General features: G+C 44.9%; 1 protein-coding gene across 4 annotated transcripts in view; it reads right to left on the bottom strand.

Moving 5' to 3' along the window:
• TBC1D14 (TBC1 domain family member 14) overlaps positions 1–14,589 on the bottom strand; it is a 244,731-nt gene that overhangs the window by 209,263 nt on the left and 20,879 nt on the right. The window lies entirely within an intron of this gene.

The following is a 14,589-nucleotide window of genomic DNA, read 5'->3' as shown; positions in this document are numbered from 1 at the left end:
AATTGCAGTTTATCCCAGGACAAGCAGGCATGATATTCTCACATGTGGGTGACGTCATCTACGGAGCCCCGATGCGGAAGCATTTTCAAGCAAACTTGATTGAAGATTTAAGTTTGCTCTGCTGCTCCACGCATGCGTGCCTTCCTGCTCCACTAGGGGGTGCATCCCCTCGTGGTCTCCAGTTCAAAATTTTCCGCGAGCCTAGAAGTCGTGTTTTTTCAGGCTCTGCCCCAACTGCCTTCTAGCACCGCGATTTTTTCTTGTTTTTTCACGATTAAGTCGCTGTGCGCGAATTCTTTACTTTTTAACTTGATTCCTGCTTCGTTTGTGACGACCCGAAGGCTTCCGCGTCCCCGTGGCCGCGTGGCTAATCGAGCCGCGGGTACTTTCGATTTAATGTCCCGGCCTTTGACCGGCTTTAAAAAGTGCACCGGGTGTGAGCGGCTTCTTTCCCTCACAGATCCACATCGCCGGTGCATTCTCTGCCTGGGGGCGGCTCATCCAACCGACTCCTGCCCCCAGTGCGCTACTTTCCAGAACCGGGCCTTCCGTCGAAGAAAAGCCCGCATGGCGGACCTCTTCACCCCGGACCAACCCTCCACCTCGGCCTCGAGGTCGGCCCCGGCCTTGACCTCGGCCCAGGATACCTCACCTCGAGACTCGACTCCGAAGTCCTCGGGACAACAGAAAGCCTCGGCGCCGGGTAAGTCCCCTCTTCCCTCTTCAGGTTCCCTAACATCGAAGAAGCCAGCCTCGGGGACAACGTCGACGCATGGTGCAAGCCCCATGCTTACAGCCCCGGCTAAGCCCTCCAAGCCTTCGGGCCGTGCCTCCACCACACGGGAATACTCTGACATGAGGTCGCCCCCGGTGGAGTGCACCGAGGCAGGGGACATGCCCTCGATGCTGTCCGTGCCCGTCTTCCAGGACCTACTCCGAGCGATGATCACGTCGGAGCTGTCCGCTGCAATGGCCCAGTTTCAATCGGCCTCGACCTCGACCCCGAATGTGCCAGACCAGCCTGAGCCTCGCATCGAGCAACCTCGAGGAAAGGTGCGCAATTCTCGCCGCATCCCATCCTCCTCGGACTCCTCCCCAAGGCGCCCGAGACGTTCTCCCTCCGCAGACCGCCGAGGGGCAAAACGTCGGGCTAAAACAACAGAAACCTCGAACCGCCGTACCTCCAAGAAGGCCCGAGGTTCACCAACTCTACGAGGCCGTTCTCCCACACCTCGTACAGGACCACTAAGGGTAGCTGAGTTATCACTCTCCAACCCGCGCATCCTCCGAACTCCCCCTCGGACCGGAACCCCGACCCAAAGTCGCAGGTATTCTCCGAGGGAGTCCGGATCGAGGTCACCGATTCAACATCGATCGGTACCCCGAACCCCGGCATCGTCCCCGAGGGGCTCCTCGATACACCGAAGATAAACAACCCCGGAACACTCTCACAGTGCTTCCCCGGCCTCAGAGCATGGATCGGAGCAGGAACCTCGATATTCGAGGGAAGCCTCCCCATCCTTCTCCACCCGACGAAGGTCTCGTTCACCGACCCCGCACGGGGCCCCGGGAACATCCCGCCCATCCTTCACCCGCTTTGTCCAGGACATGGGCCACGCCCTAGACTTAGACCTCCAGTCCGACTCCAGATACTCTAAGGAGTACCTGGCAGAGCTGGATATGCCATCATTGCCCAGAGAGTCCCTTCGCTTACCACCTAACCCGGTACTCCAACAGGCCTTCTTCAGGAACCTGGAGACGCCCTACATGGTCACAGCCGTACCCTCCAAAATGGAGGCCAAGTACCGCACAGTACCTTACCCGGGATTCGAACAACCACAGCTCTCCCACCAATCTCTGCTAGTAGAATCCTCCCTGAAAAAGGCTCACCCATCCCGGGTCTCAGCAGCGGTTCCCCCAGGCCGAGAAGGCCGAACCTTGGACAAATTCGACAGGAGACTGTATCAAAACGCAATGATGGCTTCCAGGGTGCAAAGCTACACTTTCACCTTCACATCCTACCTCAAACACCTCATTGGACTATTGAGAGCCTTTGAGACTGACCTACCGGCCTCCCGGCAAGGAACGTTCGGCCTACTTTTGGAGTCCCTCTCCAACCTGCGCCTTCATCTATTCCACGCGGCCTACGATGGCTTCGAACTCTCCTCCAGAGAGGCAGCCTTTGCTATCGCCATGCGCCGACTAGCCTGGCTGCGCCTGGTCGACATGGACCCCAACTTACAGGACCGGCTGGCAAACCTCCCCTGCGTGGGAAAAGAACTGTTCGATGACACTATCGAGGCGGCTACAAAACGCCTCTCCGAACACGAACGCTCGTTCGCCTCCCTGGTCCGACAAAAGCCCAAACCGCCCACGTCCAGGCCGTATAGGGCCCCTCTGCGCCGCTACCCACAAAAGTCCACCCCGGTTTTCTCGCGGCCCACACCCAGGCGCCCGCAAGCCCACCACCGGGCCATGCCCAAATCCCAACCGCCTGTGACCACCAAACCATCCCCGTCCTTTTGACGGGACATGCGGAAGGGGGCGGGCCCCCTCCGCCATAGCCACAGGCCTCCTTCCCATCGGGGGTCGACTCAAAGCCTTTTACCCTCGCTGGGAACAAACCACGTCGGACGCATGGGTCCTTGGCGTGATCTCATCAGGGTACTCTCTCAACTTTCGGGCCATTCCTCCGGACAACCCCCCAAGGAACTGCCCTCCCAACCGGACTCAGCTACCCCTACTCCTCTCCGAAGCTCGAGACCTGCTTCGCCTGAGAGCAGTGGAGGAGGTTCCCCCCGACCAACGGGGGAAGGGCTTCTACTCCCGTTACTTCCTGGTACCGAAAAAAACGGGAGACCTACGCCCAATACTAGACTTGAGACGCCTCAACAAATTCCTGGTACGGGAAAAATTTCGGATGGTCTCCCTACCGACACTCTACCCCCTGATCGACGAGGGCGACTGGCTCTGCTCCCTCGATCTCAAGGAGGCGTACACACATGTCCCAGTGCACCCCGCTCACCGCAAGTTCTTGCGTTTCCAAGTAGGGGACTGGCACCTACAATACCGAGTCCTCCCCTTCGGACTTGCATCATCACCTCGGGTCTTCACCAAGTGCCTCGTGGTGGTCGCAGCAACCTTACGCTCCCAAGGCCTCCAGGTATTCCCCTACCTGGACGACTGGCTATTCAAAGCCCCGTCCAAGGAAGGGGTTATCTCAGCGACCCAACAGACTATTACCTACCTACAAAGTCTGGGGTTCGAAATAAACTTCCCAAATTCCCAACTACGCCCCTCGCAGTCCCTACAGTTCATCGGGGCCACGCTGGACATGGTTCGCCTCCGTTCCTTCCTCCCCCCTCCGCACCTAGAGGCGTTAGTAAGCCTGAGCCGAAGGATCTCCCTGCTGACCTCGGTATCAGCTCAACAGATGATGACTCTCCTGGGCCACATGGCCTCCACCGTCCATGTCACACCCTTTGCCCGCCTCCATCTGAGAATCCCTCAATGGACCCTGGCATCCCAATGGCGTCAAGACCGGGACCCGATCGACCGTCCCGTGACAGTGACTCCTTCATTGCAACGATCGCTCCGCTGGTGGGCCGACTCTTCAAATCTTTCCAAAAGGTTTGCTCTTCCTCACCCCACCCCACAGCAAGGTACTCACCACGGAGTCGTCGGAGTACGCTTGGGGAGCCCATCTGGACGGCCTACGCACCCAAGGGATGTGGTCAGCACAAGACCGTCGCTGCCACATCAACGTGCTAGAGCTTCGAGCCATCTATCTCGCAGCTGTAGCCTTCCAACATCTGCTACACGACCGAGTGGTTCTCATCCGAACCGACAACCAGGTAGCAATGTACTACGTAAACAAACAGGGGGGGACAGGGTCTTGGCCCCTTTGTCGGGAAGCCCTGCGCCTCTGGAAATGGGCAATCTCCAACAACACCTTCCTTTGAAACCGAGTTTGAGTCGACTGGTACAAATTGGTGGTGCTCTCTGGTACCGGCTACTGTGCTGCTTTCATGCCATCTTTCTTCTTGAAACTTTTTGCTTTCTTCAATTTCTTCTTTTGGAACATAAATGTATTTAACTCCGTGTATATTTTGGTCACAAAAGTTAAATAGATCCTTTTGCGTCAATATTTGATCCGTTGATGGTCTTTGGAGGCTAGCCCGGGCAGCCAGTCGTTTAGTTGTTCCACCAACTCCATCGCAGGGTGATTTTCCGTGGCTAGTTCCAAAAAAATTCCATTCAGCCTCAATGTTGAAATCATTTCTGTGATTGCACAAATTCACAAAGTTCTTGTAGTTTTTATATTGTGCAGCTGAGCCGTCACTGATGTAGTATATTTTGGTAATGTTTGTTTGAGTTACCAAAAATTCGATCAACTTTTGAATAAACACGTGTACAGATATCGTATCATGTTGCATATGATCAGAAATAATGCAACAGTTTACAACTTGCAATATGCCCACTTCATTGAGGTAATATGCAACAAAAGGATGTACCCGTAGCTTGTGAATTTTCCCAGTGAAAGCCTTGGGCGGCATCCTGTACAACAAATGAGTAATTTTCAGCGAAATCCATCAAAACGATCATTTCCGTTTCTTTTAAGCCTGTCTTCAACATCTTCAAATATTCACTTTGATGTTTTGAAATGAAATGGTGGCTTGTCAACTTCCAAATCTTGCTTGCAAGTCTTTCAATAAAGTTGTCCATGGTTAGTACGCTTGTTTCTAATGTTTCACGGTCAGCGTGAACCCATTGCTTAAATTCTATTGATTCTTCTAGTGCTTCTTCACCAGGGCAGTTTTGACATCGTTGTAGCATACAATCCTTGACATTTAGGTCGCACACAGTTTTTTCCATAAGAACTTTGTAGTTCTCTTTGACATTGGCACCTTGTAGCATGAGCTTTACATTTTGATGTATCATGCAGACACACACGGAGTGTGCACCTGATGCACCAATGGTTACACACCACTTTGGCTTGAGCTCACATAATTTGGAAAAACCAATTTCAGTTCCGTATTTGTTACAGTACGCCACGTACAGCTCTTTTAAATTACACAACAGCAGCCGCTTTTGCTTTTGTACTTTTAAACCATTGAGGCGGACTGAAATGCAATCTTTTTTGCCAGGACATATTCTGCTGAATTTATCGTCTTCGTAAAAATCTTGAACTCTATTTGCAATTTCTTTTGGAAGGGACTTGCCAATTTTTGCATCAGGTATAGAACAAATGCCTTTCTCTTTCTTTACTTTTTGGGCTGTTCTGACCATGCGCTCTGAAACGCCAAACTTCATTGCTGTTTCCTTTATTGACCAACTTTTTAGGGCCATCGTCAATAATTGAACTTTCATTGACCTGTTGGATATTGCAATTTTCGTTTTCATTTCTTCAATGAGGTCAGTGTAATCTTCACATAACTTGCATTCTACAGACTGACGAGACGGCCCAACTTCTTCAGCTGAAATTCCAGCAGCAGATGTAATCTTCTTGGCTATCACATTCTGCACACGTTCAATTTTTCGTATCTCTACTAGCTAACCTTCGAATTTTCAATGGAGAGGTTCCTAAAGCAGTCAAGCTTTGATCAACTGCATCGGAGATGCTGATATCAAAATCGTCTGAAGATGAAGATGCTGCAGTAGCTTCACTCATTGAAACGTATTGGGCTTTGCACCTACTGCAAAGTTTCTGACCTGGCTTGATATTTATTTTTGCCACTTTTCTAAAATCATTAGACATGGCAAGATCGACTTTTAACAATCCACTTTGAACAATGTGATTTTTCTTTTCAAATGGATTACAACACGATGTTTGCTTTAATTCATATTTGTCGAGATACTTTGCTTTGTGGTGGAGGCAGATTTGGTCTTTATCCATCAGTTCAACTTCAGAGCTCCGAGTGATAAGCAATTTTTCATCGGTTGACAAATTATGTAAAAAAATGAGCCCACATTTTTTAGAATAAAATGTGCCGTCATGACACTTTGACAACAATTTTTGCCCAATGGCACAGTCTGGCAGAAAAGGATTATTATTAGTCGATTCGTTGGCATCCATTTTAAACTGAATTAATAATAATGTGGATCTGAAAAAGAAAACAAGTTGTAATTTGTGATCTGCATGCAACAAAATTATCACCTCAATTTCTAGTTAGGAATAATCATTAATTAAGAACACTATAATTGAACCCAAAGCTTGAGTAAAAATAAACAGGGAAAAACAGTGTGAAAAGTGACATTTTTGTAAGTTGAAATGTAGGCCGTTGCCATGGTGACATCTCCCAACTTTGTCCCCCTTTTTCGGGCATTGTTAACCTGCGTTGAAAAATGAAGCCCATTTTTCTAGGGGGTTTGAAATATGCTCTTTCTAATGAGACTGATTTGAAAGAGTTTCTGAAAGGTATTTTTCTGTAAAAGCAGGCTGAAAATACCCTATTTTTGGCCTTTTTACACAAATTAGCAACTTTACACTTAATTTGTAAACTAATGGAAAGAGCTTGGAGCTTTTGAAAACAACGTTGTACTGAGACATTATGCGCCAAATTTCGCATTTATTACTCAATTATTGTGGGAGCTAAGTAATGTCAAACTTTGACTTTTTTTGGAGCACTAATTTTTTCGGCCATATTTACTGTAATTCAGCCATTCACTCAGTGCTCGACAAAAATTATTATTGGTAGCACTGAATAGAGCTCCAAAAGTTGTGCAGGGTAGCTAAGTTTCAGTTTTTTTGGAAACATAGCTCGTGAGATATTGTGTCTCAAAGTTGTCAGAATGTCACTGTCGTACTGTATGTCATTGCGGTATGGGGTCAAACAAATGGCTATATCTCCACAAATATTCCACAGGCGAAACTAAAACTTTACCAAAGTTCGTTTGATACATGTGGGACTTTGTGCATAAAGTTTTATCAAAATCCGTGATGGTCATGCAAGGATTCCTTGATCACTTGACATGGAATACCCCTCTGACAATACATGAAACAAGCGGGAAACAGAATAAACAACAATGCTTAGGAGAAAAAGAGAATATGTAAGGTTAGAACATTAGGATAGGGAATTATTACCCATTAATTTTCTTTTATAGGGATAATAGCTCTCTGAAGAATAATTGAGTTCAAAAGAATTTTTAAAAAATCATTTAAAAGTGTCAAGTTTCAAGTTTTATTTTAGTTTGATGAATCGCTTATTTAGTTTTACTAAGCAAGGTACATAATTGATAAAATATAAACATATATTTAGACATACAATTTAAAATTTAGAATAATGGGTTAGACAAATAGACTTACAGACCGACTAATACACAAGGTAAGAGGGATCAGAACTACAATTCAAGTGCAGAGGAGAACCATATATGGAGAAAACAGTAGGGAGGGAAGAATGCAATCAAAGAAGGAAACTAATATAAAGTTTAATAATAATTTAAAGATTAAAAGTATATTTAAAAAGAAAACTTTTAAAATTACTTTTAAAACGACAAGTCGTTTTCCTCTCTTAAATGCTGAGGCATGGCATTCCAAAGCTATGGTGCCATCACTGAAAACATATCATGTCGTCGTGTTCCAATAACTTTCAAAGAGGGGACTACTATAAGCGCTTGATTAGTAGACCGGAGAGAACGCGAAGTGCTATAAGGCAGTGGTTCCCAACCCTGTCCTGGAAGACCACCAGGCCAGTCGGGTTTTCAGGATAGCCCTAATGAATATGCATGAGATATATCTGCATATAATGGAGGTGCCAGGCATGCAGATCTGCTCCATGCATATTCATTAGGGCTATCCTGAAAATCCAACTGGCTTGGTGGTCCTCAAGGACAGGGTTGGTAACCACTGCTATAAGAGATAAGTAATTTATCAATAAATTGAGGTTCATTAGTAGAAAGGGTTTTGAATACTAAAAGTAAAATTTTGAAGGTAATATGATGCCCCTTAAAATTCACAAAGAATCCAATCTCAAGAACTTCAAAATCACAGTTAAAACGTACCTCTTTAAACAAGCCTTTTCCAAGTGAACAACCTTTGGTTGACATTAATCCAAATCTGTATCCCTTCCCCCTATCCTTTTTTTTTTTTTTTGCTGTGCTAGAATTGATTTGAAAATGTCTCTAATGATTGTCTCTTTCCTATCAAAACAATGTAGTTCTCTTCTTTCCTTTAGATTTTAAGATTGTACACCACCTTGCTCTGTTTTTTTTTTTTTTCAGTTAAAGGTGGTATATAGCAAATAGTAAATAAGTACATTTTCAGCTTTGCCTCCTCTGACACTGCCCTGTGCCTCTCAGTTCATACCAAAGCAGTTAAGAAGCACTACAAAGAGAAAAATAAGGAGGGGTCAAGGAACTCCTCACTCAGCCAAAGCCTGCTCTGACTTCAAATTAAACAATTAGCAAACATGTCAAATAAGAACTGAAAAAAAAAACCAAACCCAAGGTGGAACCCAACACGCCACCTACCCGAGTACAACTGGCACTAACAATGATGTGATTCCCATAACTTCCAGTGTTTGTTAACTTTTTTCTTCTAAATCAGAAGAGAGTCAGCCACATAGCACCTCCCCTCTAGGAGGCTCACCCTTGGGACACTGGAAAGCTTCCAGGTATTCTCTTCAGATTACCGAGGTAAGAACCTATTTTAGTGCAAAAGGATATACAAGTCTTGAACCAGTGAGATGTACCAAAGCAATTCCTCTAGCCTAGGGCGGGGTAGATGAGTCTGCTGCTAACACAGAGGAACTACAGGCAACATCCGTACAGGCAGTCATGTCCATCCTGTAGAACTTTGTGAAGATATACATGGTGGACCAAGAGGCCACCCTACAAATCTCCTCTGAAAGCACCGCCTGGGACACCATCCATGAAGATGTCGCACCCTGGTAGTGTGCACCCTCAATGTAAATTGGTGGCTCCTTACCACACCCAATGCATGCTGAAGAAATGGCCTTACAGATCCATCATGCAATGGAAGCCTTAGAGGGTAGCTTCTCCAGACGGCTAGGATTCATTAACACAAGATATCCAAAAATCGTCACTTCAAGGTAACAGAGAAGAGCTCTTCAAACATCCAGCAATGCTAAGACATTGTCCTTTTTTTTAATCCTGTGGATGGAATTCTTGGAGTCAAACTTCATGTTTCAAATAGAAAGCCGCAACTACCTTAGGCAGGAAATAGGGAACTGTGCGCAGGGTTCTCTGCATGACAGAGCCTGAAACCCTCTCCATTGAGGCAACAACCACCAGAAATACTGTCTTGATAGTAAGATTCATCAGCGACGCCTCTTGCAAAGGCTCATACAGAGCCTTACTCAGAGAATGCAGGATAAATGTTGGGATTCCAAGTTGGAAAAGGCTGCCACACTGCTGGTCACAGCCGCATCACTCCCTTCAAAAATCTGACATCAGAATGGGAAGCCAGCGAGACTTCCTTCACGTGAGCCCTAAAGCATGAGAGACCTACTACCTTGAGCAAACCAACCGCTAGACCTTTCGCTAGCCCATCTTGAAGAAAAGCCAGGACCACTGAAAGCAGGGCCTGAAGTGGCTCTACACCAGGGGCTTGCGAGCTACTTTTAAAATGACCAAGTCAAAATGATCTACCAACAATAAAATTAAAAAAATAAAAATACAAAGCACACTGTACGCAGAGAAAATGTTAATTATCATTTATATTCTGGAGTTTTTTCAAAGAGGTCAAGGCAGATGACTCTATGCATTGTCACCTCAGTAACAATCATACAAAAATAGACAAATATACCCCCCTCCCTTTTTACTAAACCTTGATAGCAGTTTTTAGTGCAGGGAGCTGTGCTGAATGCCCCGCGCTGCTCTGGATGCTCATAGGCTTCCTGCGCTAAAAAACGCTATTGTGGTTTAGTAAAAGGGGGCCATAGTGCAAAATATAGACAGCATTTTTTCTACCTTTGTTGTCTGGTGATTTCATGAGTCTCTGGTTGCACTTTCTTCTTCTGACTGTGCATCCAATATTTCGTCCCTTCTTTCAGCCTCCTATATGCTTCCTCATTCTCTCCCCCCAACTTTTCTTCCTCTCCCTGCCTTTTCTTTCTCCCTGCCTCCCTTTCTTTTTTCTCTCTTCATGCCCCTTTCTTTCTTTCTGTCTCCCTGCCTGCCCCTTTCTTTTTTTCTCCCTGCCCTCCCCCACGCTACTGCCGCCATCGGGGAACAGGCCCCCAAACCACCACCGCCCCAAGCTCTTCCTGCAGAAGCATTGGGCCAACCAGCATTCATCTCTGCCCAGAACTTCCTCTCTGACGGCAGAATTGACATTGGGGAAAGGAAGGCTGATCGGCTGGGTAGATTGTGAAGGCAACTCAAGTATCACGGAGCCCAGGATGGGCTCCGCGATCGACTCATTTTGCCTTCACCATCTACTGGTTAATCGCGATCGATGTATTGGACACCCCTGCTCTACACTCTCCATGCACACCAGTGCTGAAACAACTTTCAAGCCTTGGCACAGGGAGAAACTGTCACAGGCTTCTTAGATCTTAGGAGAGTGGCCACGCTTGGCGTGCCAAGACTGTTGGGGCGTGCCAAGATGGCGGCGATGTGAGGAGCAGTGAGAGACGAGACGAGAACTCTCTGAGTTTGCATATCTTTAATAAATAATTATACCTCGATGCCCCATACGAAGAGGAAAGGGGTGGTTAGGGGTCCTTCCTCGCCGGCCCTGGCGTCCACCCCGATCCAGCAAACCATGGACCGCTTCTTTTCTGCTCTTCCGGCACCAGCATTTTCCGGAGTGGAGAGCCTGGCTTTGGGCGGCGAGTTGAGGGAGTCGCTTGCTCTTTCGGGCATTGAAACATCTTTGTCTCCTCCGGTTGCCCTCACACCTCCGTGTCCAGCGACCGCCGAGGCGCTGGGGCGTGAGGCACGCGATCCCGGAAGTGGAGACGCGGGGTCTCCTGGCGGGGGTACGGCATCCGAGTTTGGTCAGCTGATGGAAGTAAGCAAGAGTGGGGAGAATTTGTCTTCACCGACGGAGGTTTCCTTACACAATATCTGGGCTTTGCTTCAGCGGATGGAGACAAAAATGGAAAAATCGTCGGAGGAGGTAACTAAAATAGTGGAGAATTTAGACTCATTGACTAAAACTGTTGAAACAATGAAATTGAACTCCGTTGCTCAAACTAAGCAGATGCAGGAGGAGATACTGCATTTACAACAATTTAAGGTGGCTTCTATTAAAGATAGTACTTCTATACATAAAAAATTAGAGCAATTTGAAAATTTTAATAGACGATTGAACCTCCGTATTTTAAATTTTCCCCAAATTCCGGGTATATTGCCTTTTGACTTATTGAAAAGATATTTGATTGAAAATTTAAAGATTTCCTCAAATTGTATTCCTCCAATAAATAAAATTTACTATTTACCAAATAAGAAGATACCTGGAAGAGAAGGAGGAGAGAAAGAGAATGAGATTGAGAAAGATAGAAAAATAAAAAATAAAGAAATAGAATTTGCTGACGTGACTGCTCTTCTTGAACAAACAATAACTGTGGACACTGATAGAGCTACGCTCTTAGTATCATTTGTTTTTGAACAAGATGTGAACATGATTATGAAATTGTTCTTTAAAAACTCACAAAAGTTATTTGGGGAACAGAAAATATGGATATACCCTGACGTCGCAAAGACTACGCTAGAACGGAGGAAAGAATTTCTTTCTATGCGTCAAGATACTATTAATTTGGGAGCAACGTTTCTTCTAGCATACCCCTGCAAATGCTTGGTTAGGTATTTGGGAGTCAAATACATTTTTTTTTCTCCAAACCATCTGAAGGAATTCCTAGATGTGAAGAAGATCATTAAGGACTGAGGGATAACGAACTTTAATAGCTGGTGCTTAGATACATTAAGCCTATTTGTTAATTTAATTCTTCTTTAATTTTTCTCTCATATATTTTCTTGAATGACCACCCCCAAAAATTGAGGTCTAAGAAGGGGATAAAGGAATATTTTTATTTTCATACGTATGAGTTTATAATACTTCTGTGTTGTTTGCCTCCCTGTGTTTATTGTAGCAAGAAGTATTCTTGTAAGTTTTGTTGAATATAGAAATAAACAATTAAAAAAAAAAAAAAAAAAAGAGAGTGGCCACAATCACCACAAAATAGCCTTTGTGTGCTGTCACGAACTCAAGAGCCATGCCGTAAGCACCGAGAAAAAATTCAGATGAAGAGGCAGCTTGAGTAGTCGGTCCCTCTGCAAATGAACCAGATCTGCATAACACAGATGACGTGGCAAGTCTACGGTGACCAGGATCACTAACACCAGATGGTCTGCTATTCTTCGAATGACTCTGCCTATCATAGGCCAGGGGGGAAATATGTAAAAACAGTTCCTTCTGGGGCCAAGGTTGTACTAGTTTTAATTTAATTCCATATTTATAGTCCACTTAACCATAAAGTTCCAAGCAGTTTACAAGTTAAAATATATACCATCTAATATTTTCTTATAACAAAGTATACCAGGTAGTATACATTTACAGTGTCTTTAACATCAATCTTAATCAAAGCACATCTAAAATAACCATCAGCAGATAATATACATTTACAATGTCTTTAACATCAATCTTAATCAATCAAGGTACTTCTGAAATAACCATGTCTTTATTGTCTGTCTTTCTAAACAACCCGTTGGATAGATTTCTAATTTCATTGGATAAAACATACCATAGCTCTGCAGCTCTACCCAGAAGCATTTTTTTCTAGAGGAGAGTAATCTACAATCTTTAACAAATGGTAACGCTAACCGCAATTCTCCTGATGAATGTAAATCTATTGTTGATTTGCATACAATTATCAAATCTATCAAATAACTAGGACATAACCCATATAAAATCTTAAAAATAAAATTCTTTTTAAATCTACTCTTGCTGCACTTGGCAGCCAGTGTAGTTCTTGTAACAATGGAGTAACGATCAAATCTATTTCCCCTAAAACTAATTTAATTGCAACATTCTGCATAATCTGCAAGTCATTTTATCTGTTTAGTAGGAATATCTAACAAGTAAATATTACAGTCATCTATGGAAGTATGTATAAGAGACTGGACAATAACCTGTAAATAATTTCTCTCTAAGAAATGTTTCATTCTATACAATTATAACTTAAACCAGACCTGAGTTTCCATTGTTAAGCCAAAATCAAACCAAACCCCCAGTAATTTAATTTATTCTTTAAATTTCACATCTATGTTAAGTTTCATCATTTCTATAGAACAACCTGATTTCCTTTTCCTTCTTGTTACTAAATGGGGTGGTTTTAACCAAATTACATTTGTCTTATCTTTAAAGAGCATTGAGACATCCAATTAAAAATATCCATAAATACAACATTCATCAAAATTTTTTCTTCTTTTTTTTAATAATTCAACACTAAAGTTATTGAAGTACACAAGAGCCTTGTCATTTTACATAACAAAAATAAAAAATTTTAACTATTCCAAACATTAAATCTGTTTGACAAATAATTTTAAGACTCAATAACAGTCCACACACTGGAGAGACAATTTCACACGTCAAAAGGAGTGATACATATTCCCAAAACTGTAAAGAAAAAATAGGAAGTCATCCTCAATTATTAATGGACCAATCAACAGGATTCACCTGGTACCCTGCAGAACTACCCCCTTTCCTTCTAAAAAGAATTGTAATTGGGAGGACTCAAAACACACATAGGAATTTTGATCTACTGTATTTTTCGTTCCTTAAAACGCACTTTTTCCACCCAAAAAGGGGGTGCGTCTTATGGAGCGAATACACCTCTGCCACCCCCGGAGTTCTGCTGCTGCTCGTTGCCCCCCCCTGCTACTTGCTGCCCTCTTACCTGCTTGCCGCCGCAGGAACGCCTCCGCCGGTGTTGCTCGCCGTCCTATTACCCATTCGCCGACACAGGAAAGGAAGAGAAGGGCCAGCGGCGTGCAATCGGTCCCGACGTCAATTCTGACGTCGGAGAGAAGATCCGGGCCAGCCAATCGTTGGCCCAGACCTTATCTCCGATGTCAGAATTGACGTCAGGAGAAGGCTGGTGGGCCCATTTGCACGCCGCCAGCCCTTCCCTTCGTGGAGTTGCGGCATTAGTGGGCGTGCGGCGGACCAGGGAGGAGGAATCGGCACGGCAATGAGAGATTGAACTAAAAATAACGGGACAAGAAGGTACTAATGAAAAGGCATTATTAAACTGAGAGGAATATTAAGGGTGTGTAAACAGGACAGTTGCCTTGGTTTCCTTGCTACAGGGGATCTAAGCCTGTCTGACCTGAGGTGAAAAAGGCACAGTCTGCTGGCAGACTTTGGAGTTCTTTCAAAAATTTCTGCCTGGGGCACCAGGATATCTAACACCGGTTCTGCCTGTTTGAAGAAGCTTTAGAAGCTGGAAAGGCTCAACATGAATTGAGCAACTTCAGATTTCCAAAGTGTTGCATCCAGAGTCTGTTTCCAGTGGTAGGTCAGGGTAGGGTGTCATTTTGCACCAAGGGTTGGAAAATTGCGAAGCAGGGTCAATCTGGTGATATTTGGCACTCAGTGCTGATCTTCTTCTCTCTCTACCCCCC

This window comes from Geotrypetes seraphini, chromosome 1 (assembly GCF_902459505.1).
Source record: "Geotrypetes seraphini chromosome 1, aGeoSer1.1, whole genome shotgun sequence".
Lineage (NCBI taxonomy): Eukaryota > Metazoa > Chordata > Amphibia > Gymnophiona > Dermophiidae > Geotrypetes > Geotrypetes seraphini.
The sequence above is the reverse complement of the archived record's forward strand: the minus strand, read 5'-3'. Positions and strand labels throughout refer to the sequence as shown.